The sequence below is a fragment of the Oxyura jamaicensis genome, chromosome 14 (genome assembly GCF_011077185.1).
Source record: "Oxyura jamaicensis isolate SHBP4307 breed ruddy duck chromosome 14, BPBGC_Ojam_1.0, whole genome shotgun sequence".
NCBI lineage: Eukaryota > Metazoa > Chordata > Aves > Anseriformes > Anatidae > Oxyura > Oxyura jamaicensis.
In genome coordinates, this window is record NC_048906.1 from 2,412,504 (window position 1) to 2,433,961 (window position 21,458).

At 50.0% G+C, this 21,458-nt stretch overlaps 1 protein-coding gene across 3 annotated transcripts in view; it reads left to right on the forward strand.

Annotated features, from left to right (window-relative positions):
* The window catches only part of CACNA1H (calcium voltage-gated channel subunit alpha1 H), a 220,160-nt gene that overhangs the window by 1,129 nt on the left and 197,573 nt on the right, over positions 1–21,458 (forward strand). The window lies entirely within an intron of this gene.

The following is a 21,458-nucleotide window of genomic DNA, read 5'->3' on the forward strand; positions in this document are numbered from 1 at the left end:
CAAAAAGTGAGCTTTCAGCTGCGCTCCGCATGTCAGCTCGGCAGCATTGGCATTGTGAAGATAATTAATGCTTTTACCTATCCCTGCTACCTGCCTGCAGCTCGCTGCCTGCATCTTGCCGCTGCTGTTAAGAGCATTATTTATTAATATGGTTATTATTGATCTCCCTTCAGTTAACCAAAGAAACCCGTGTGCATCTGAGCTCACTGTTTTCCACAGCAACACCACCAAGCCGAGTGTTGTCATTAGGAGGAATTGCACAATCCTCCCCAGAAAGCTGCCTTAATCCATTATTAGGAGAAATCCTTGGAGGGAGAAAACCCCAATTGTCATGGCCTTGAGTCTCCTGGCGATTAAAGTTGGTTTATGTGAACTATCGGCTTCCACGGAGAGATTTCTGCTCTCCACTTTTGCGGGAGGAGACCCGGGCTCTTCTGTGTGCAAATGGGAGAAGTAAACAAGTAGCGGCTCTCCACGGTGATGCTTCAGCCCTAGAAATATTAAACGTAGCTGATGGTTCCCTAACAAAAAAGTGAAATACCAGGTCCTCGAGGGGCCTGGGGGAGGGGTTTGTGCTCTTCTTATATCAGAGGGGGAGTCGAGGCTGATCTGTTCTTTCCAGCATGGGTTATTGCATTCCCAAACTTTGGGAGCAGGCAGGAGGGTGAAGCCATCTCCCCAGGCTTTGGCAGCGGCTCGCCACCCCAAGAGATGCCTGGGGTTCGGCGTCCCCAAAAGCTGGTGGCAAAGCAACCCACAGCTGGAGGAGAACAAAGCAGCCTCACGGCTGAGCAAGCGAGGCTTCTGGAGAAGTGGATTCAGGTGTGCGCGTGCCGCTGGAGGGTGAGGCTGTTTTTATTGTCGGGCAGAACTTTGCATTTCAGCATCTCGCCGAAGAATTCACGGGAGATCAGGTTCCTTTATAAAACTTCCCCGTATGACATAATATTAGATGGAAATTGTGACGGTTGGGTAAGAGGGAGGCAGAAATCTAATAAAACCGCATAAACCCCGTCTTAGAGCGTTATTGCTGTTGGAGCTGGCGTGTTGTGGCTGGAGCTGAACAATGCTCGTAACGTATCGCAGCGAGAGGGATGAGCTCCTGGCTGGGATTTTTCCCCTTCTTTCCCCTCCCGGTCTCCGTCAGTCCCGCATGCTGCAGTGACAACAATCTCTTGTGGCTGCTCCGAAGTTTTTTGGCGAGAGTGCTCCTCTTGCTGCCGCTTGTGTTTTCTGAAGCAGCGTCGAGTGACCCTGAAGCGAGATGTGGTCTCGCTGGGGAGCCGGTGCTGTGCCCGGGTGGTGCTGGTGCGTGTCAGGCGGCTGGCATCTCGGTGCTGAATGCCACTGCTGACGGCTGGGAAGCTTGGAAAGCAGCTAGCTGGGCAGGCAGCTCGAGGAGGAGCGCGGGCAGATCGGTGTGATATGGGCTGAGATTCCCCGAGTGCCTGCCCCGCCGAGACAGAGTCACTTGGAAGAGAGGAGGGAGACACGAAGGTGGTTTCTGGCCACTCGGGCAGTTCTGGTGACTATGTGAAAGCATAGGTCCATAAAGCGTGATAATGAGCTTTACGTTGCATTAAAATCTCTGTCTGGTACAGAGAGAGGGGTGTGACTGTGGAGTCACGTAAAATCTGTGTCTGAAGAGCTTCACCGAGGTGCTTGCTCATCTGGGGAGCACTAAACCTTTCTGCGCGGCGGGTTCCCTCCTTCAGTGGTGCTTTTTGTTGTCCTTTGCTCCCTTTGGGATTTACTGGCAGGGGGAACCCCTCTGCCCCTAATGCCTGTGTCCCTCCTCTCTCCCTGCTCACGAAGTGTTCCCCAGAGCCGGAGCACATCTCTGTACATCTCCTGTGGGATGCTCTGCTCCAAAACTCATGCACGCTTCCCCCTGCTGCCAAGCAGGAAGACTTCAGCCCTGCACCCCTAGGGAGTACGGAGGGTGTCCCATCTGTGTGGTCTGGGTCCAGTTCATGGTAGGGCAGCCCCACGGGATGCTCCTGGCAGAGGCAGGGAGCCACGCTGTGGGGTTTGCCCCACGGACCGGTGCACAAGCATCCTAAAAAGCAAATGCCACAACAGCACGGGGAGGGCTGAACCTCGTCAATCCCAATCACTGGAATTGCGAAAGCAGCCCAGCCGCTCTGAATATTTCTCGTTAGCAGAGATAGCACAGACCTGTGCCCTGCAGCAGGTGGAAGTCCTATGCCTCTCGGCCAAAAGCGTGGCTCGCCTCTGGGGCTTAAGCAGAGGAGGTTACTGCCAGGCTTAGGGATGGCTATAAAAAGCTGCTGCCTGGTCCCCGGGGGGACAGGTGGGGCAGGGATCAGCTTTCGGGGCTGGGAGAAAGCCTGGCTGTAGGCACGTGCCTGCCCGAGGTCTGTGGGTTGGGGGAAAATCGGGGAGTGGGCAAATGGGAAAGGTGCAAGGTTGTGGCTTTAATAGCTGCACGCACTTGGCAATGTGAGGAAGAACCTGCAAAAATCTCTGACCCCCCCCCCCCGAAAAAAAAAAAAAAAAAAAAACACGTTTGCGTGGTTTTGTATTAACAAAAATGACAAGTTGCTTAGTTCTCAAACAGCAGAAAGCAAAAGAGCTGCGAGGAGCTGATTTTCACACGTGGTAATCGAAGAGTTGTGCCCATTAAAGTTTAATCAAAGGAACAGAAAGCGCTCGGGCTCGCTCTGGGTCTGGTTCGTGCGAAGTTGCTGTACAGATGATTTTTTGTCAAGCTCTTTGCTGTGTTGTGTCACTCTCACGTTTGGCTTTTCTAAGCAATGACTCCGGCACAGGAGTCTCCTTACGAGCTCCAGGGTTATCTCCAAACCCGGCTTCAACCAGAAATTCGCTTGCACGTGGTGGTTCAGAGCAAATGGACAGCTTGGATGCAGTTCTTGTGACGTGGGCAGTGGCTGAAGTTGAATTCTTCACCATCAAGTTATGTTGCATTTTCCTTCTGTTAGGAGCAGCATTTTTATTTGCCTTTTCTTTTTTTTTAAGGTATATAATTGGAAATGCACTTACTTATTTCTCCAGTCCTGGATCTCCTACGTGGGGCTATTTATAGAGGCCTGTGGGTGGGGTTTTGTGTGCACATTGGGTGCAGAGAGCAGGATTTTGGTGTTGAGATCCCACAGGGTCCTTCCCTGGCTGTTCACGATCCATCAGCTGGCAGCTTGGCAGAAGCACCGTGTGCTCTCTGTTTTATTTTTTTTATTTATTTTTTTTCCTTAGACTTTTGCTCTCACTGACGTTTAGTCCCGTGAAGTGCCAAGTCACGTTCAGGCGGCCGCTGGCTGTCCTGTGCCTTGGGCTGGATCCGGCCAGGGGTCCTGGCTGGGGCTGGTTCAAGCAGCGTAAGGCAGGGCTGGGCTGGCACGATCACCATCAGCGTGCTGGAGGTGAAGCAGCTAGAGGAACGAGTGCTGACTCTGTGGCCCTTGCCAGCACGTGGCCAAGAGGGTCTTTGCTGCGTGGCTGGCAGGGGACACGTGCTGTGACCCCAGCTGCACTGAGCAGCGCGGAGACCTGCTTCCCATCACAGCGCCGAGTGGCAGCTGGGCATCCGTAAGGCCAGAGGAACTTTGCTGCTTGTTTCGTGATTCATAAAAACATTTTGTGATTCATAATAGGTTGAGTTCTGTGTGCCTTAGTCGGGGGGGAAAAAAAAACCTCCAGTGATTTATTTTCTCAAGTGGCTACAGAGCTTGTCGGTGCCAGCGGGTTTCTGTGGGACTTGGCTCTGTTTTCCTATTCTGGTAGAGTGTCTGCATGCATCAAACCTGATTTTTTTTTTTTGGTATTATTATTATATTTTTTTCTAAAGTACGTCCCCTTGCAGCACTTGCAGGTTGCCCTTACAAGCACTTTGGGGCAGACCAAACACACTCACATCCTGCCTGTTACTTGCAGCCATGCCTTGGTGTAGGTGTCTGGAAAATACACTTGGGTGGTAGAAAAAAAAATGTATTTCATGCGAAGTGGTGCAAGTGATCTGTGTTTAACACACCAGTCTGTGCCATGTCTGGACAGGGCTGAACTGTGTGCTTGACACTCATGAGTTGTGCTCTGACCCAAAGCTGGCTTGTTTCCATTCCGTGTTGCACAAGTTTTGTGCACCAGCTCCTGCTGCAGTGCTGCAATTTGTAGCTTTGGGCTTTGTACCGAAGCATATGGAGGTGTGGATATAAGTGACCGTGTCTGGGCTCCCATCAGTTTGGCCAACTTGGTTTGATTACATTCTGCTTCATAGCCGGCGTGCCTCAGATTTGAGAAGCTTTATCAGGAAGCCTTTGCTTTTAATCTGGCCCTATTCAGGCTGTATCCTGACAAGTGCACTGGGAGGCTTTGACCAAATCATAATTTGTCATCTCTGAATATAAATATTGCAGTGAAAATATTTAGCGTGCTGTGGAAAAACCCGTTACCGAGTAGCTGTATTTCTGGCCTCATCCTGGGAGCTGCTGAGCACCCACGACGCCCACTGAACGTGGTGAGAGGCGCAGGTGCTGCGCACCCAGCAGCAGCTCCCACTGAGTGACAAGCAATTAGGAAACGCAAGGAAGAGAAGTCTTGCAAATTGTAACTCGTCTAAAAATATGCTGTCCACGTGTGTTTTTATCTCCTTTCATTTCAGCGTTCTGTGTTGGCTCAATACATCTAATCAAGAGTTTAGTCCTGGGTTTCCCACTTAGGATCAACAGACAGCGTCTCAGTTGGCCTCTCCCCCCTAGCACCACCAAAACCCATCAGCCCTGACTCCTAATTTCTGAAGCACTGCTCACTGTGCTGCCCTAAAATGCCTTTTATTCCCACCTTCTAACCAAGATCATGGATAAGGGTTGGAAATTCCACCCCCACGCCCCCCCCCTTCAGGGGCTGGCTGCAGGCTCCAGCAGGCGTTAGTGGGTGCTTGGCTCCTGTTTTCAGAGGAACTTCTGCTACAAAAGAGGTCAAAAAGTTAATTGGAAGAGTGCTTGTAAAGCAGGTGGGGTTTTGCTGTGGTTCTTTGCAGCGAAGACTGGCGTGTGGTGACACCTGTATGAACTCAGGAGCGCAAACTGGGAAACCAGACAAAGATCTGGTGCTGGTGCCCCAGAAGAGAAATATGAAATTGTTAGGGTTGGGGGAGAAGTCTGGCCAAGGTGCGCAAACTAAATCAGGTGTGTAAATAATTAAAATTAGATCTTGGACTTTAAAAAATAACGTTGAGCAAATGGTGTTTACCCCTGCTCCTTTCTTCCCCCACCCAGATCTGCTGCGGCCTTGCTGAGCACCGCTGGGGCTGCTCGCAGGGCAGTTGGTCTCTGTCCCTTTGGATTTGGGTTTTCCTTGCAGGCTGTGTGCACTGTGCCAGGGTTGTATGAGTTTACCTCAGCGTTGTCCCAAGTCAGAATAGCAACAGGTGTGTAAGAGCAGCTTTAATCTGCAAATGCACTTAGAAAAGTTTTGCTTACCCATTTCTTCCTCCTTCCTGAACCTACTGAGTGCTTGTTTCTACAAAAGCCAATTGATTCAAAAGTTAACTCTCTGCATCCACGCACAACTTACAATACCTATAGTTTCACAGAAGGTAATCATTACTATTATTTTAGAATATGTTTGTGTATGCTTTTCCTTTTCCGCTAGTTTTTTTATTCTGTATTGGATATTCCTGCTGAGAGAGAGGGTTACTTGTTGCATCACATTTTAGTAAAAATTACTTGTAATATCTGTGAAATATCTACAATTCACTCTTTGTTTTCAGGCTGTAATTTATAACACATCAGAGCCATTAACTTGCTACTTTTCAAGGCATTTACGAGATGCATCCCAGACTGCACTTTGTAAAGTTTTTCAATTGCCTTCAGATTTCTCACCTCTCAAATCTGGTGGGAACCAATAAATGCAGTTTCAATTTGCAGTTTGTTTACAAGTTTGCCTTACGTATTGAGACCATATGTCCTTTTTCCAGCACGTCTAGATGCCAGACCCTTAGAAATGCAAAGCAAAGTATCGTTGGAGTTGCACTCTGCTGGATTATGGGAGCAGGAGATCAGAGCTCAGAGTTAGTCTCTCTTTTTCTTTGTTGCAGATGAATTTTAAGCAGTGGAGCACCAGACTGGATGTAGATCTCTTCCTGGTAACAATACAGCTGTTTCTAAGATGTTTTACCGAATTTTAGTGCACTTTTTAAAACAGAAAAGTAGTTTTAGGCTTATAATAATTGAGTTTAGGCAAAGAGCAGTACCTTTGCAGAGCCACAGCGGGACTGTGACAGCCAGCCTTTATTTACCTTCTCCTTGGCTTTTGTGACCACACTTTTGGGGCTGGGGCTGGCAGCTTCCACCCGGCTTGCTTGGAAGCAGGATCGGAGATATATCTGACATGCTCTCTGTAAATGACATGTTTGGAGTAACTCCATTAGAGCGACTGGGATCGCATTAGTTTACAGTGAATGAACTCTGAATCATGTTTCTGTGTTGTTTATTTTTAAATTGCTTCTGCAGACAAGCAGCACGGCGAGCTGCCTACTTACAGAGCTCCGATTAGTTTTCCGCTGGATTTCACGAGCACGTAGCTCGTGATCTGCTGTTTCTTTATGCTGGTGTAAATCAGGAGGGGTCCCCAGGTCTGCGGCTTGCATGCCCAGAAGCATGCGGGTGGGCTTCGCTCTTGCCCCACGTTCCTGCGTGAATTCAACCCGCTTGGGCCCCCAAACTGTGCCGCAGCAACCTCTGCTATTGGCGTCAAAACTCATGCAAGAAATATGTTACCTCTATTTGCACAGATGTTTTAAGGGAACTTGAGCTTGGATTTTGCCCTTAATTCTTAAGGTAGCATCTGGCATTCGTGTCCAATCCATTAATCCCACCGTCGAAGCAGCATTGTGATTTTAAATAAGATCTAATTTTAAGTGAATATTTAGCTTCCTGGGATGGGAGGAAAGTTATTCCGTGATCTCCCCCTAACAGTTAATTCTAAGATAACTGGGAACAACTTAAAATCATCAGGGTACGCGCTGTATTTCTGAACTAGCAATTAGGAGTCATCAGCCTGCATAGAGACAAATTGGGAGTGAATTAGAGGCTGATGAGCTCTGTGCAGGGCTCCCAGGGCTGCTCGCAGCCTCCTGCCGCAGCGGAGCCTCGGAGCGGTCACTCCGGAGGGGTGGCGGGGGGGGGGGGGGGGGGCCGGGCCTGACAAGATGCAGCTGTAAAAGACAATTTCCCTCTTTCTTTCCCTTAATAAAAATCTGTTCTGAGTACTGTACCAGGCAGACTAGTTTTGGCAATGGATTAAATGCGCAGCTTCGAGATCTAATTTTGCCTGTTTCAACTGACAGATGGAAATTGTGTGCTTTCACAATGCTACTAGTATCTCGCGAGTTTGCTCAGAAGCAGAGCCTCTGGAAGCCATCCGGAGAAATCAGACAGCCCTGCGTGTGTGTACATCTCTGTGATCGTGGCTCCTTGAGATGGAGAGGTCGAGCAGCGGTGCTGCTCCGTGCCTGCTTCCTCCCCCCTTGTCCTGCAGAGTAGGAAGAGGATTCGCCTCAGTTTCTGAGATCCCGTTAAACCTTCCTGCAGAAAGTAAGCCACAAATCATGCTACGTGGTGCCTGGGACATCTTTTGTGTTCCTGAAGGCTGGAGAGTCCCGATGGCTGGTGCCTGGGACAAGCAGAGGTGTCTCAGGAAGGGCTGTCCCCCGGGGCCCTCAGGAAGCTCAGCGTACCCAGCTCTTCCATCCCCATCGCGCTCCATTGTGCCCCTGAGGTTGTGTTGATTTTTCTGTTGTTGAACTGCACAGGGCTGAAACCCTCTGGGGTTTGTGGCGGGTACACAGGTATTTGCACAGAGATCTGCTCCTGTCTCGGAGGAGCTGCAGCCCAGGTTTCTTCTTGACGTGGTTAAGGAGAGGAAGGATAAACTGACACCTCCCTCGTTGGCGATGACAGATAGGGGAATGGGATGAAGAGCTCACAGGGAGACAGCAAACCGCAGCTCTTGGTGCTGCAAAGGGAAACTCTTTGGGCACGGTTTTCAGGCACAGATGATGGAAAAGCAGAGGAACACACAAATACAGTATGTGTGTCTGTGTGTATAGCATAATACGTATCTATATCTTTTTGTCCATGCTTTTGTTTCTAGCAGAATGGATTTTACTTCGTTTGCAAAGGAACAAAGCCCTCCTTGTGCAGGTTGATAGCAAACAAGCTTATTCCTTGGTGAGGTTTATCCATGAGCATGTGGTCAGATGGATGTGGGGGTGCGGCCTGAAGCCCTGGGGTGAAATAATGAATCCACAGCTTTGTCACTGACTTTGGGTTTCCCCCTGTGGAGAAGCTGATGGTTTGGGTTTGGAAAAGAATCTGAGAGTGTTCTTCTTTGACCCCTTGCTCCAACTTCAGTGCCAGCAAGGCTGATGGGTCCAGGAGCAGGATTTAGCCCTAAACTCACTGTGTATCCCCAGCCTCTTATTACCAAGCCCTTTTGTAAGTGTGCTTGTGCAGAGCCTGTAATGGTATAATGTACACTGTAATTTTGTTGTTAAATCTGAGCCACTTTGGCATGGTGGGGACTAGACGGCTTATAGCGATTGGAACATTAGGGCTTATTGAATTTCATAGCCTGGGGGACTGAACCGCACAGAGCAACTCTTGGAAGAAAATAAAAATACCCCATCCATTTCTCCTGAATTTCTTTTTTTTTTTCTAGGATGATTTTTTCCCCATTTAACAAACTTGGACTTCTGGGCACAGGCAGAGAGGTGGGAGAATTGCCAGGGGTAGGGGGCAAACACTGGGATGGTCGCTGGGCCATGAAAGAGGCTCTCAAGGAAAAAGGCCCGGATCTGCTCCCAAGGGCACTGGTAAACACCACGCCTGTAGATATTCTGGGATTTCCTTCACCTCACTGCTGTCAGCTCTGGCAATGGGATGGAGGCAGTGTTTTCCCTTTTTCAGTGATCCTGAGCATTGCGTTTCTGCAATTCCAAGCGTGCGTCTGTGCTGTAAACACTTCTGTCACGCTCAGGTCTGCTGGGGCTCTCCCAGCCACCCTGGTGCAAACCGGGGCCCTGTGGGATTTATGAGGCAGCAGGGAAAACCCACTCGTGTTTCTTTTCTGCAGAGAGCCTCACGCAGGGCTTGTGAGTGCCCAGTGCCGTGTCTTACACCTCGTACCCCGCACTTGTTCCATGCCCCGTTAAGTCCCCAGGCGTCATTAAGGATGGGGCTCTGCGAGGCAGAAGCTGGTTTGGTTTCTGCACGCTGCTGTCCCCCGCTTCTCTGATGAGGATTGGTAAAATGCTTACTTCGGGAAGTTCTAATTTTTAGTCTGTGTGATCTTGAGCCTACCTGCTCTGGGCAGAAAAGATGCTGTATTTCATATGGGCTTGGAGGAGACTCTTTTGATAACAATAGCTTGGTTCCACTATTAAGCATGCTCTTGAATCGATCATTTGGCGTTTCAGGGAGGGGTCTTGGCCTGCTGAAGCTGTGGGCATTCCATTCATTGAGGCCAGGGTTGGGGAGTCTCGTGTATACTAGCCCTGCTCTGATGCCTCCAGCTCCGTGCACCCGTTACAATGAACTGGAGTCTTCACCTTGCTGGAGCAGGGTGTGCCATGACTGGGAAAAAGTCAGTGCTCAGCCATAACAAAATGGAGGGTCTTCTTAAGGCTGTATTTATTCTGTTCTTACATTCAAAAACTTTTTTTAAACATTTCTCTCATTGAAACTTCCCAGGCCCTGCTGAGTCATGGCTGTCTTCTTGTAGCTTTGTTGAGTTTTTGACAAGAACCTACTAGGCTTTCCTGTGTTTGTCAAGGGATGGAGCTCGCAGAGCTGCTTCTCGTGTGCACGGGCAATCAATTATGGAGCCCATTTGCTGTTCTCCTTATTCATGTTTGCATCAGGGCAGCACTTAGGCTGAGCCCAGCACCTCTGTGAGTGCTGCAGAGGGCATGGTAAGAGGCAATTTGGGGCTCAGAGAGCTTCAGGAAGGGATGAATTTCCGTCTTCTAGCAGAAAGCAAGAAGGGAACCAAAGCCAAGAAGCGATGAGGTGACTTGTGAGGGGCCATGCAGCAGGGTGGGGATGGATGTTGTCTCCTTAGGAGCTGCAATTCCTCCTGTGAAGCATCTCCAAAGCAGCTCGCTTCCTTCTGAGCACTAACTTCACCTAGGAAGCGGTTAGCAGAGCTGAGTACTGATTTATGGAGCCGTGCACTGCGTATGGTTGGTGCTCTCCAAATGCTCCAGAACTTCTGATTTCTCCGGTGTAGGCTTCAGGAGGACTATGGAGAGGGAATAACCTCAGCCAAATCATGGAAAGCTTTGGATGATGCGTGGGTATCAGCAGTCCCGTCTTGCTGTGACCTTCTCTGCTTCTTACTGTTGCTTATCTGAGACCAATTCTTGCACGTGAGCTCCATGGGCTGGGAGATCCCACCACAGAAGGACGGTTTCCTGCCGTGTTCATGAGTTCATGTAGTCCCACTGCACCCCAGCGGGGCTGCTCGCTTCAGCAAGGGCTGTAGAGTTTGCCCTAAAGCGAGACAGGCGGGATCAGGTAGGCAAAATCAATCCCCTGCCTGGTCTGTATCGCTTTGTCCTGATAAGCTGTCAGTTTAGCTCTAAATGCTGCTTCTGAAAGCACATCGCTGCTCTCCAGGATGGGTCAGTGTCAGCAGCAGTATTAGCTGAAGGATGGATTTAAGCCACCAGCTCGTCACAAGAAAGAGGAGCTACATCTGAGGCATCATTCCTTGGCAGCCTGTGATCTTTCACAGGTTGGAGAGAAATTTGGTCAGATAAATTATCCTCGGCTACCTCTGAGTCAGCCCTGCAGTTTAATGCCGCTGCTAATAGCGGGTTGTGGCGGTGAGGAGCCGGAGGTGCAGACGAGGTTGGGTGGAAAGGAGTTTTTGTTTGCCAGCTGGGTGCGGGCTGACCCCTGTCCTGGTGTGAGGAAAGGGATGGGGACACAAAGGGGAGACCCCCGAGTCACTCCACGACTATGCCCAGGGCAGAGCCAAGGCAAACAGGACCCAGGCTGTCCCCTTGGGGTGGTGATGCCACACAGATGTGGGGTCCCTGGGTGTCCCATCCAGGGGTCACTTAAGGACCTCGTTGAGGCTGCCCTTAACCCTGCGTTTCCTGGCTCTGCCTGATGTAAGCCAGAGCCATTGCCTTGTCTGAACGCTGGCTTTGCGGCAGGGGTGATGGATTGCAGCGTGAGCTTTACCACCCTTCATCGCTGCTTCCTGTGCTCTTTTGGCCCGTTATGTTCAGTTCAGTCAGAGTTTATTATAAATAACTTCAGATAGCAAGCTGAAATATCCCGGGCTCGCTTTTTTTTTTTCTTGGCAGTTGCAGAGTATGAATCGGCTTCAAGGCAATTGAGGTATTTTAACGTAACATTTACAGCCCGTATCTATACAAAATGTGACTTGTGTTTATAGAAGCGTGCCTTTAACAGTCTCTTATCAAAACATATGGGACTCTACGGTTGGATGCTGGGGTTCCTCTCAAGCATTCCCCAGACAATACAGTTCGACATTGCATTGTCTTGTGATGTCTGTAGACATAACTGAGTCTGTAGCTCTGCACATAGTCATGCGCCTTCCCTGTCTGGCCTGTGGTGCTCGGTTCTCCTTCTCCAAGCGCTTTGCAAGAGCCTCTGAAGCTCCCTTATCGCCAAGTCCTCCTTTCGCCCATGCACGTCCTTGGCAGCCAAGGCAATGTCATGATGCAGAAAAGCACATTGTGCAAAACAGGATAAGCTATCAGCAAAACGGAGCGACGGGCTGACATAGCGGTATGGTTGGGAGCAGCTAGTGGTGAATAAGCCCTGAGAAGTGAGGCTTGCATTTTTTCCCTGCTGCAGGTCTCACAGAGGTCTCGTTCCAGGGCGATTGCTCCTTGTTTGTGTGACGTGCCCTAGCCAGAGGCTGGGGTCAGGCTGGGTTCTGGGTCTTCAGACCATGAAACGGGGATCTGCATCCTCCCGCAAAGACCTTGGTGCATCAAGGAATGCGTTTGGCCCCAGGGACATGTCCCCATCCAATCTCACGTTGGATGCTTTCCAGGTTTTATGCAACTTCAGATGGCTCACAACGCAGTCTGCTACCAGCTGGTATTTCACCTGCTGTGGGGAGGAAACGGGCTGTCCACGAGATGCCCTCTGTGCCGTAACACCCAGACCAGCATCCTTAAAGAAGTGCACGGCCGTGTTGCGTTTAATAGGGCTGCCAAGAACGAGCTCTCTGACTCTCATCCCGCAGTATTGTTTCCTTTGGTACACTGTGACACGCTGCCCTTGCTGGAGAGCTTGAGAGCCTTCCAAAAGCTTCAGTTTCTGATTCAGAGCCTGTCCAAGCTTCCACCCCAAGCTTTTTTAGTCTGTAAATTCGAAAGAAAGTTTGAGCAAAAATTGGCCTTCCTGGGGAAGTTCTTGTCCTCTCCTGCCCACAGATTTTAATGGGAATTGGGCATGCTGAATCTCTAGGTGGCTGTGCAAATGTCCTGAATTTAATCACAATTACTCAAGCCCTAAGAAGGTCCTTTGTTTGTCTGGGTGCCTGGGATGGCCCGTAATGCTTGGGTTTATATCTCATGCCTATTTGTTACAAGTATGATTGATCCGTTTATTTCAAGACATTGTTTGCAGAGGACTCTGGCGACTTTTGGAGGATAATACTGTCTGAGCAGCACTGTCTAAATTAAGTAATGAAGTTGTCTGGCTGTGGGAAGAGTCTGTTTTGCCTTCCTGGTGGGTGTAAACACTTTGACTTACACAAGTTGACAGGCCGGTGGCCCAGGCCATGCTGCAGCTCCCAGGATGGACCCGCTGGCTCCCAGTGGCTCCTGCCAGCCTTTGGAAGGGCTGATAATGGGTGACCCTGCTGAGCTGCCGCTTCTGGACCCAGACCCCAACATCTGGCAGCCCTTGGTGGGACTGTGCAGCTCCTTGGATGCTGTGTTTTCCCAGCAATGTGTTTTGGGCATCGCATAGCCATCGAAAACAGAGTCGTACAGCTCTTGTGCTTGCTCAGTGTCTGGGCATCTCTGGCTTTGCTCTTGTATCTCCTGGCTGGGTCTGGGTAACCTCTCCCACCAACAAGGCTGGATCTCTGTAGCTTTGGTGGTGCTCGGTGCCGTTTGGCTGGAGAAACACCTCAGCCATTGCGTGGTTTTCCTTGGGTCCCCTCCAGCTGGGAGGGTGGACCTGCACCGATGTCCCCTGACTGCAGAGTGACGGCTTCTCAGGACCTGTCTGTCCACTAGATGTCAAACCTCTGCTGCAGAAGGGGTGCTCCAGCTCGCAGGGGATGTCGTGACCGCAGCTGGTGTGTCAGGAGCACAATGGGATTCGGCATCTGATGGGTGTCTGACACCGGTGGATGTCCACTGATGACCTCGCTGCCCATCCAGGGAACGTGTGGGATTTCAGCTGGCTTTCCCTGTTGGCATATTTCAGATTAAAGCAGGGTAGGAGAAGGGAATGCATTTTTTCCTGGAAGTGTACAAATTACTTCCAGGGAAATGTTTTGAGAGTTCAGTTCTCCTGTGGGTGAAGGCTTCAGACTTGCTGCTGAAGGGACTCTAGGATTTAGAAGCAAACCTATGGGGACCTGCTTCTGATCTTGTCTTGCTTTTACACCAGTTTTTATGGGAAGCACCTGCTTTAACTTGAGCAGCTACTGATCATCGTGAGCAGCGCAATTTGGAGCAGAATTGAAGTCTTCTCTCTTTTTCTCTGCTTGTTTGTTCCTGCTCAACAGACAGAAAATAGATGAAGTTCTGGGCTGGCCCAGTTGCCTGTCTGTGGTGGAGCCAGCCATGCAGACATGGTTGTAGTTTGGAGCATCACTTATGTTCCCCTGTGTGTGTCTGTCCCATAAAGGCTTGGCTGGGCTCTATGCTTGGGTGCCCCAACAGAAGGATGTCCCGTTTCTGCAGACTTACAGGTAGCCCAAAGTCTGCTATGACCCCACCACACCAGGGGGTCTGATGCCTCCAGCCCTTGGCACGTGCTGCTTGACTTGTCTCAAAATTCCTGTCGATCCATATCTCCTTTTGTCTTAATTAAGAGAAATGTATCTATAGTTGTGTGTTCCTTAGTTAAAGCATGAACAGAAGATTCCTGTTTGGGATTATTTTTAGTCTCTGAAATTATTCATGAGGCTGCTTTCCCTGATTTATGACAGTACCCAGCGCATCGCCATGTAAATGACTTCTAAATGGAATGTTTCAGCAGTTTTATAAGAATTCCTCATGTGAGGGAAAATAAACAGTTTGTCATTTACCAGACTGTATTTGATTATTAGATTTGTTACTATAAACATCAGGCTACGCTTCCTTAAGCTGAAGCTGCTGGAGATGTATGACTTCAGAGAGCTGTAGTGTTAAATAAAAACTAACCTGACGTGAGAAATCAGCACAGGATTGATCAGACCCGTTCCCTGCTGGCCAGATAGATGCTTCTTGGCCAGAAATGAATATCTGATGTTAAGATTAAGGAGACTCCAGGTTTTTTTTAACATTGTGTTCAAAGAGCTCACAGGCTATGAAAGGTGAGGGGCATGGGCTTGGTGTCTTGGGGTCCTGGTAAGGCTGTGGTATTCCAGCTCTGTGCTCAGTACACGTCTTGTGTGGTGTCTGAGGAAGTTAATGCGAAGTGGTGAGCATGGGAAGAAATGTACAGTGCTAGGGTAAAACCTCACAGCTCTGGTGAGGGGATGGGACGGGCAGAGCTTCAATGGTGTGCACCATGGCATTTTATATTCAGGCACCAGAATGGAAAGGCCTTCTTATGAGTGGAAAAATAACCATGCAGATGCATCAATCCATTGGTACAGGGGTGTAAAATTCCTCTCAGATCCATGGGGATCAGGTGTAGAGAGTAAAACGCTAACCCAATAACTGTGTGGCAGGTTAGGATCTTATTATAGGACTACTCTTTTTCCCCTCAACTTGAATGCATCCTGCATGGAAAGGAGTTCTCTGTAAGCCCAGTGACTCGGAGGAACATCTGGGCTGGAAGGACTGTAAGGAGCATTTGGGAAGGGGCTGCAGCTGGGCGTTGGGCTGGCCGCGTGGTGAGGATGTGGTGCAGCGGGGGACACCTGATGTTCTTGGGCCCTGGTGCCTGCAGTCAGTGATTTCCTGCACTGACACGGCTCCAGCACCGGTTCTGTAAACCCCAGCCCCAAGTGCATGTGACATCGGTACATCCCCAGTGTGCTCGGAAGGGAACAGAGCAGGTACCAGGACAGCCACAGAACCAGGGACACATCTCCTGCCACAAGGCCCCTGGCGGCTCGTTGATCCCGTCCCTGCTGCCCTGCACCCTGTCACCAGGAGCAAGCAACGTGAGAGAGTTACAGACAGAAACGGGCAGGGAGAAAAATCAACCATGAAATTGGTAATTTGAGGAGCTCCATGAGGGACGAAAGCACTCGTTGTTAGACACCATGTAATTGCATCGCAGTGCCTGTGCTTACAGGAGCCAGCCAGCCTCGGTTTGCTCAGGAAGAGCCCTCCTGCCTTCTGATACCTGTCTGCAAGCACCTGCAGGAGCAGGGCTGGCGAGAAAAGCATGTCCCCTCTCCCCCTGCAGCAGGACTGGCCATGATTCCTTGCATCCCAAATTCTTCCTTCCTTCCTTCCCGTTCCTCAGCAGAACTTGGTTTGGCAAGGGCGAGAGCCGGGGAGGGCAGGAGGGAGCTCGTGCTTCGTCTGTCACGGGAGTTTAGTCAGAATTAGTGGTGGAGCCAAACATTGTGGGTTGGGCAATAAATTCTGCCAGGAATATGATGTTTGTCTGGGTGAGCTGTCACAGGGACAGGCCGCTCATGGGGGGTGATGAGCTGCAGGGCAGCCTGGGGAGGAGGCATCATCCCAGGAGGAGCTGCCTCCCCAAAACCATACCTGTGGCTGTGCTTCGGACCATCCCAAAACATACCTCTGAGGCACCTGCAGCCAGGGGCAATGGAAAGCAGGGGTTTGGTGCCACTCCAGGACCTCAGCTGGGTTTTTCTCCTTTGCTTCTGGTCACTTTTTCCAGTGCCTGGGCTGGAGAGCTGTCCCTCACTGTCCCTGGTGCTAGTGCCATCCCGTACACACCCTGGGCTCTTGCAGAGTACCAGGTCTCTGTCACCAAACTTCTCAGGGGTTATAAATCGTGTTTTTATATGTGGACTTGTTTTGCCGATTCTTTTTATTCCCCCATGAAAGGCTAATGCTGCCCGTGTTGTAAAAATTAATCTCTGCCCTCTGCTTTCTGGACAGCAAAGGGCCGGTGTGTTAACGGGAGGGAGGGAAGGAGGCCAGCTGCCAGCGGGACACACTTCTCCCCTGGCACTCCACGTGCCAAGATGCCTTCAGATGGCTCCACAAAGGCTTCCCTGCGGTGCCTGCACTCTGCCAGGGCTTTCGCTGTCTCCAGCCCCATGAGTTGATCCCGGTGGCACAAAGAGGGGGATGTCTGCTGGCAGAGGGGGTCCTGGTGGTGCTCGGGTACGCATCTCCTCCTATTTGATTGTTGTTTATGCCTGAAAACATGGCCTTTATCTCCCTTTGCTCCTTAAATTAGTATTTTTTGTGGACAACTTTTAGTGCATTTCTTGCTTTTTATCAACAAAACAGTTTTTTTTCCACTTTTAACAAGGAAAACAGCATGTCGCTGTGTATTTATCCTTTCAAAAGTTGTCCTTTCAGAAAGTTTGGATGCGTAGAGCTGGGCTGAAACTAATTCCAGGTTATCTCAAGTGTTGTAGTAACAGTTACAGTATAGTGTCCTCTTTAAGCGTAGCTCGTTTCAGCGTGCTTATGGCAGGAGCCCGCACGTGGCTTCGAAGCGAGCAAGCCGCTGCAGCAGGCTGGGTTTCCTCTCTTCCCGAGGCTCGTTCCCTGCTGGCGTTTATTCACCTCCTGGGAGGCTGCAGCAGTCTGGAGCTGCTCCTCAGAAAGTGCTTCCGAAACTCCCGCATCCCCATTTAACCCCAGGATTAACACTGGTGGGATGCGCTCAGGAGCGGTCATCTGCTGGGGGAGCTGCTCTGCTGAAGGACCGTAGCAGGCTTGGGAGGGAGTGTGAGGAAAACCCGTGTATTGACGCTAAAACTGAAACACCACGTTGAAAAATGGAACCTATTTAATGCCTAATGACCATCTATTATTTCCCTTTCCCTTACTGTTTTAAAAACAAAGTGCAGAACTTGTAATACTCGGAGGATCACTTTCGGGTATGCAGCTGTGCTGTACATAATATGCAGCACACGTTCATGTTCAAAAACCCAATAAAACTGGTAATTAGCCCCTGAAACAAATTAGAACAGAAGATACAATTTTATTTTACATAGTGCCTTTTCTGCAAACTGTGTCTCAAAACACGTTGGAGAGTTAAGTAATGCAGAGCTTAAATAATAAGAGCACTGGGAGAGCAAATTAATAGAAAAAGGATGGATATCTCTGCAAAGCAGGAGAGTTAAGGTTGGAGGAGCGGAGTGGAGGCTGCTCGTGTGGGTGCCATGCAGAATTTTATGCTGCCCCTTGGTGCTTTGGTCTCCCTGGGTGTTGAGGAGGGGACGCGTCCGTCTGCGCGGGGCAGGGAGGTTCTGGCAGCGGGCGCAGTGCAAGCAGGGCGAGTAGAGCAGTGAGATGGATGAGGTATGTGCAGCAGGCTATAAAATGAAGGAGGGCAATTTTGAGCCAATTTGTTCATCTTTCCCTTTCATGGCTGAAGACGGAGTGGCTGTTGCACCGCAGCGCTTCCTTCCACTCCCTCTCTGCCTCATTGACTCAGCAGCTGGCTTTAAATCTCGGCTGAAAGCATAAGTTTTTCTCCTTCCCTATAACTCTCGCTCTTCCTCTCCGGGCTATTATTTTAATGCTAACTTTGTAGATGTATTTAACGCTGGGCAGTGCCGCGGGGATGCAGCCAGGCTGTAGCACCGTGGGCAGGGAGCAGCAGGCACGGCTGAGCCTTGTCACCTTCTCCATCCTTGGGGCTGGGGCTGGTAGCAGACCTGAACACTCTGGGGAAGCTTAGAGAGAGTGGGGAAAAGAGTGTGCAGGCTTTCCATGGGGCTAAGGGACCTAAGGTATTGTCTGTGTCTTGACTTGCTAGAATGGAGCTCGGATGTGGGCCAGGCTGCTTTTGCATCATCAAGAGAATGAGGAGATTTTTTTTTCTTTTTTTCTTTTTAAGTTTCTAAACCAGGAGCAAATACCAGTGCTGAGAGAAGCCTTGTGTCATGGGCATAAAAGACCTGCTGCAGATCCCAGCGCCTTCGGGATGCTCTCAATACGCTCCCCTTACTCACCTGTCCCCACAGGGGCTCGTTTGTCCCTCTCCCCTGAGCTGTCCCCAAAAGCACCTTGAGTCTTCAACCCCCCAGCCTCAGCAGGGTTGATGTGCTTTATTAACAGACTCGTTACGGGGCAGATCAGTGCAGACCCAGCTGAAACAACACCACAGGGTTGACTTGACATGGCAGAAGGGTGAGGAAGTCTGGCAGAGACATTTCTTGCTCCCTGCTTTTTTTTCTCCCAGATGGATTTGGTTTGTGGAGCGGGGCAGAGGGAACAACCCCACACCTGGGGGACCCTGATATAGGGCTGGGTGTTCACAGGTCTCTGCGTGGCACCTCAGAGCCATCAGGACATGGGACTGAGCCAAGGGAGCAGGATGGGAGCAGTGTCCTGCTGCCGCTGTGACCCCAGGAGTCAAAGCCACAGGAGCTGGCAGTGGTTTAGGGTCACAAGGAGAGAGCCCTGTCCAGGCCCAAATGTGGAAGCTTGCATTTCCCTCTTTGGAGGAGGTGTCTGTAGCAGCAACACGATGCTCCATTGATTTTCCTTGGACGGTTACGAGGTGGCCGTCAGCCAGCCCGCGGGACCTGCGCTCAGGCTGCGAGCAGTGCGGTCTGCTGCCTCGGTGCTTTGAGGGCAGCTGCTGCATCTGCAATTTCTCAGTTTGTGTTTTTTTTGGGGGGTGTTTTATTTTTCAGCACGTCAATCTGAATGTTTGTTTGCTTTGCGAAAGCTGAGCTGTTGCATTGAATGGGAGTGAGGATGCAGTTATGGTGTGAAGGATGAAAACAGGGCAAGGCTGCGGGAAGCACTCTTTGGGGCAAGTGAATGTGTAGGGGGGAAAAGCATATCAAGCTTTTTTGGGTTCAGAGTCATAGCTTGAGCAAAACATGCAACTTTTGACACAAAAGCTGAGGATTTTTGTACTGGCATACAAATTGCCCGGGAAGATCCCGGGAAGGAGAACGTGTCTGCTCCTGACTGTTGCCTTTTGCAGCGAGCAGGGCTCCCGCGTGGCTGCTCCCTTCCCTGGGCCAAATTCAGCCCCTGGAAATCTGTGGTGACTGGTAGTAAAGTAGTAGCGGGAGGGAGAATGGGTATTTTTCACAAAGAAGCAGTTTTTATCATGGGGTTTATGCCGAACTCAGGATGAGAGGTGCGGTGCTGCTGCACGGAGGACACGGTGGTGACCTTGCAGGAGGCTGGGTTTGTGCCAGTGTTGCAGACTTGATGGCTTTCTGAAGCTCGGTGTGAATGATGACCGCTAACACCACAAGTTTTAACAGTTAACCAACGTCAGGTGCCTGTTACAGCCAGCCAGGGCTAGTTGTCTGGGGTAATTGAGCACCTGGATGACAGCAGCAGTTGTGTTACAGAAATCCAGGGCTGCTGAAAATTGGGTACAGACAGTCTTCATCTGGATACCTCAGGGTCTCAGACCGGGGAGTTTTAGGCACATGATGCTGTTATTTCTGCTGCTGAAGAAAGAGGATTTCAAGGTCCCCATAACCTGCTTCTGACTGCTCTCCAGTTTGAGTTTGCTTCCTTGCGCAGCCAAGTGCTGAGCTCAGGTCTTGGCAAACATTTGTGGCTCTGCTTAAAGTTAGAGGGAAGTGGGAACATTTGGATTCTTCACGTTTTAAGCAATCTGCAAGGTAATACAATTTGGTGAACCATCCTTCCCACGGAGAAGGCACTGGCTTCCCCCCTCTCTGCACTTACCTGCTGCTGTTTTGGGGTCTGAAAAATTTCCCTTGTACAGATGGTTAACGAAGTCAGGTGTGTGTGAGCTCAGAAGGGACATGGCTTTCCCTATGTTTTTAGGTCATTTACAAACTGAAAGAGGCCTGTAGGCCTTCTGTTAGCTGAAAGATGAAACCATCTCCTGAAGCTATGCTGTCGAGATTCGGAGTGATTTTTTGGGGGAACCTGGAGCAGTTTTCACAGTGCTTTTAACTCTTGCTTTAGTCTGATGGGATTTCTGCATCTTGTTATGCAGTGGATAAAATAGTGTCCTTGAGAAAAGGAATCACTTTTATAGACTTAAAATACCTACCTTTTCCTTTTCTCTACAAGCCTGCTTTTTTTTAAAGTGAAATTGGGCCATTTTGATAGGTACTGGAGTGATAGCCCTGGAAATGAAGCCTTTATTTTATAGGGAAAACCACTGCTTGGGCAGAAATGGGGCAAGAAATGGGACAAGGTGTCTGATCAGTCCCTCATCGGGCCAAGCCTCCAGTGCTGCCCATTGTGGTGTTTACACCTGCAGGTCTTCAGCATCAGCCATGGCTGCCCAAAGGCTGCCCTACACGGTGTGAAAACCAGCCTGGGGACAGAGCTGTTGCTACCAGCAGACCTCGACACGGTGACATTGCTCTGAAGACCGTTCTGTGTGCCTTCATCAAGGCACGTGTGCTTGCAGGGTGGCGGGGGGAAAGGGCTCTGTCAGAACAGGCGCTTCTGCAACGTGTCCCAGGTCACTCAACCCTCCTTCACCCCCTTAATGACCTTCCCAGGCTGCGTTACTTTGATAACTCAAATAACTTGGAGCTGAAAAGGCACTGAAATAGTCCAACCTGTCCATGCGGCCCCTCTTCAAAGTGACATCCTTCCCTCTGAGCTGCTGAGGATCATGTACATTAAATGGCTTCCTGGAAAGCTTTGCTCTTCAAGGCCATGGTAGCATTGCAGTACTGCAATTGTAAAGGCCTACATTAACCCAACAGCAGTATTTAATAGGACAAAACAAGTAGCATTTAAAATCCTTAGTCTAATCCTACCCAGGGTAAGTTGTTTCTAATTCTGCTTGTTAAGTCAATTAAGCAGCACTATTAGGGTAGTAATTTAGGCTAAAGCTATAGATGTTTCTAAACACATCTTGTAATTCTACACCTCATTTTTTTTCTGAAGGGCGCATTCTTGTAGGTGGCATCTGTTGTGTGCCTAGAGCACGGGCATGTCGGGGCTGAGAGAGAGGTGGTGACATGATTGCCAGGAGTATTTCACCTTTCTTTACCATCTTTTAACGTGTGTTTCTGTCCTTGAGTCATGAGGGGTTGTTGCTGCCTGTTGTTGGATGCATCAGGAGAGAGGGGCAGTCATCTCCCTTGTCTCCAGGGCCAGTAGCAGTGGGGAGCTTCGTGTTTTTGTGGTTTGG